Source organism: Cupressus sempervirens, chromosome 5 (genome assembly GCF_028749045.1).
Source record: "Cupressus sempervirens isolate cs-2001-9-10 chromosome 5, ASM2874904v1, whole genome shotgun sequence".
In the NCBI taxonomy this organism is placed as follows: Eukaryota; Viridiplantae; Streptophyta; class Pinopsida; order Cupressales; family Cupressaceae; genus Cupressus; species Cupressus sempervirens.
This window is the reverse complement of record NC_143122.1, coordinates 273,287,327-273,291,353: the sequence shown is the minus strand read 5'-3', so window position 1 is coordinate 273,291,353 and position 4,027 is coordinate 273,287,327.

The window sequence follows — 4,027 nt, the reverse complement described above, 5'->3', positions numbered from 1 at the left end:
TCTCAAGATCTAAAAGATATGACACATTCTATAATTTTCCTACTGTCAGGGAAACAAATTTAATTTTGTATAATTTCCAATGAGTTAAGGTAGTTAGACATGCAAGATTTTTTATTCTAAAAGATATTGTAGTAGAAAATTCAGAATTAGTTATTTCCTTAGAATAAAATTACCAAAAAAATATGCATCACATCAGGATATGAGTTTACTCTTTATATCTAGAATCTTAAAAAGAAATCATTTGATTATGATTAAGGTGTTTAGACATACACCTACTTTTTTTTTTCCTAAAATATGTTGTACTTTTGCTATGAAATTCCAAATTTTGACCAATTAAATTATCTTTTAATCAGAAAAAATGATAATTTTAGAAACTAAATTCAATTTGTAATACAAATTCTATTCTTACAAAATTTTGATATAAAGTTCATAACTAGTTCAAGATTTCACATCAAGTTGACTAACATTGATGTCCTGATTTCTCATTGCCACTAGAGGCCATAGTTTGGCCCACCATGATCCTACACATACCCTCAATCCATGGGTAACATCCGATTTTCTATGGCCTTAGCTATCAACTTGCATATCATAGAATAAGAGTTACTACTTCATATTCATGAGAAGCCAATTATAATAGTTATTTTACATGTTAATATGAAAGAGATTAACAAATTATCATATAGAAAAGGCACACGCACAATATTTTGCATCTCTTCTTCAAGCTTATACATATATATTGTACTAAAGTTAATTATTTTCTAGATATATTTGTTGTTGATTTGTTCATTGTTAGCTGTAACTAACTAATAGAGACACACATGTGGTTAAGAACACACTATTGTTAGAAAAGGAATGACTGTCAATTCTCTAATCCTAAATTTCTTAGATATTATTATTATTTGGATTCTACACACTTTACCGTCTTTTTTGTATTTTCCACACTAGTCTACTTAGCTACTGACTAAAAGTATTTGAGTTGATAGAGAGATATATTTCATACTATATGAAAATCAGTCTAAGTTCCATTGTCTTATTTTCTATATGAAGTCATGACATGAGAAAAATCCTAGAAAACTTGACCAATGTATTTCAAAACTACAACAACATTAGGTTTACTAAAGATGGTTCTATAGTAATAGAAACAAATGCAATGCCCTAAAGTTTTCAAATTTGTAGATGTCATGCTATCTAAGAATAGAGCTTCAACCACATTTATTTTTCAAACAAGTCCCATAAATGCAGTTTGGGTTGAGATCAAAATATCACTAATTTCTATCATTTGTTTGTAATCGTATGTTCAAGGATAAATGATCAATTATTGCTAGTGTGTGTTCATTTCAATTATGATTGACATTTTTTTTTTTTTCTATTTTTCATGTTTGGTGAAGTTTTCTATATCTTTACATTGAATAGTCATGTTTTAGTGATCAACAATCTTTAGTGTGTGTTTAGCTCTATTATGGAAGTTTGATATATAGTAGAATGATTATTCTAAATATATAAGTACACTAAAATATGATATAACAATAAGAAGTTCAATTCCATTAAGAAAGTTTTAAGATTCAACAATCAAGAAGAAAACTCTAGGTCCCATAAGGCATTTGCAGTTTTGAAGGTTTAGTGGTATGCTCAATTCTGAGAGTTGCATATACCTAAACAAGTTGAACTTTGAATTATTTTGACCAACTCTATATATTAGTGGATATTTAATACTAATTTCATATGCGTTTTCTAACAACATGTGCATTCAAGAAAGGAAAAGAACTATTAAATTTATCAACTTTTTTGTAACTTGCACCAGGCACTCTCCAATTACATCCTGAAAAGCCTTGTTCTAGTTGTTTATATCATCACTGAGATTGGAATATTGATAAGTACAATGAATGCTCTTGTGCAAATGTCTTGCTAGATTAGACATGACATCAACCATTTCTACAAAAGATTGTGACTTTGACTATTGTGGAAGGATAACACAAATTTCAATAATTATATTAATATGCATTTGAGGTTACAACACCACATTCTTGTAATTAAGATGTTTAATAAGCATGGACAATAGAAAATGAGTAGAATGGCATACAAATTGATTAGTAGAAAAGAATGAAATATCATAAAATATTAAAATGAAATGGTGAAGTTAGCATTTGGAAATAGTAACTATAATATTTCCTTATAAATTATAATTTAACCAAAGTATTTTGAAAGTAAAATTTAACAAATTAATAGATATCATATATAAACCTAGCTAAAAATGTAGCCAATGAAGTTTGACTTTTGCACATTGTAATTTGCAACAAAGATTATAAATTTTAAATTATAAATGTTACATACTTTCTCCATTAAGTGTTTTATGTAATATAGACTTTACTATCCTTTGCTTCCTCCTTGTAATATTATTCAACATATCACCACACTCAAAAGAAATAATGAGAATAGTTCATGAATCAATGTATACTTTAGAATGATCTACTATTCAAATTCTTCTTCATGTCTCCCAATTTACAAAAAAAGTTATCAAATACAATGAAACATGATTGTAAATAAATAGAAACAATAGAATACCTTAGAGAAGAATAATTTGAGTCAATTCCATAGAAATCCATTCTTTAAAATACTTCATACATTGTAGCTAAATGAGTTTGACTATGGCATCCATCTACATTACCTAAAACAAAGATATTCACAAAGTTAGTTGTCATGTTATCACATGATAACATTCATTAACACATTAATTTCATTAGAACATTCACCTTAACATTGAAACATAAGATTCATTAGAAAATTCCCATTCACATTCAATAGAACATAAATAAAAACATCTATACATAAACATTAGTCATTATCAAATAATTTAGTTAAATATGTTACATAAGTTCACATGAATATTTTCTTTTTTCTTTTTTTCTTTTTTTTCCTCTATATTGTTGTAGAGGCATATCAACATCGTCGTTGATATTTCTTCTCACCCATGGATGTACATTGACTATCCTTTGTAAATGTTGGTCCACTGCAATAACATATAAAAGAGTTAAATTTAAAAAATTGAGACTTTATAGATTTTAAAGAATATTGTAGTGCTCTTTACCTTGTCCAACCACATCATCTTTCCTACTAGCTTGGAGCTCAATACACTCATCATTGGCATCCCCTGCAACCATAATACAAGATGTTTTATTAATCCCAGAACATATTATAGTTAAATTTGTATTACTACACCAAATTCAATTTAAAATGTTTACTTGTATTAATAATTTAGAAATAAAAAATTGAATAGAATTTTTTTAGTTGTATATACATTGATTTTATTCTTCATCCATCTCATCATCAGGATCATTGTCACTCCACTATCCTAGTCATCGTCATCATAGTCATCATCATCATCATATTGATCATTAGAAGCATAATCATCATGATCAATAGAAACATCATTTTCTTTAGGAGCATCACTAGCAATAACACTATTTACCTTCCACTTGGATCATGTCTAACAACAAATGACCAACCTAGGTTATGTGGAATATTTCAGAAAAATATCTACTTACATTGGCTTGAAATAACGTAGAGCTCATCTCCAACTAGCTCAAACAACCTTGTATTGATCATTGGAAATCCATTCTCATGCTCAATTATAGTTCTATTAGGATCATTTTGATCGATTCATAGTCCTTAACATTTAACAATAAAGAGAACTAATTTGAAGGAATTAAGGTCACAATCAAGTATATCAACCAAAATTCTATAGTATCAATTTTGAGATTTTTTAGGATGTAAGTCATTTCTAGATGAAATATTGATCGCCTGGAAGACTGCACTTATGCCAAAGTCACAAGTTCTCTTCACGTCATCTAAATCTTTGATATGAAATTTATAACCATTACAGAACATAGTCTTGTTGTGTTTCACCTATAATAATGTCAAACATGTATAAATTATTCCATTATGAGCTCAAAAATATATAGTTGATTAACAAACTTATAAGTACGTGGAGATCTCTTAAACCATATGCTAAATCTATTTCCTTTTGTAT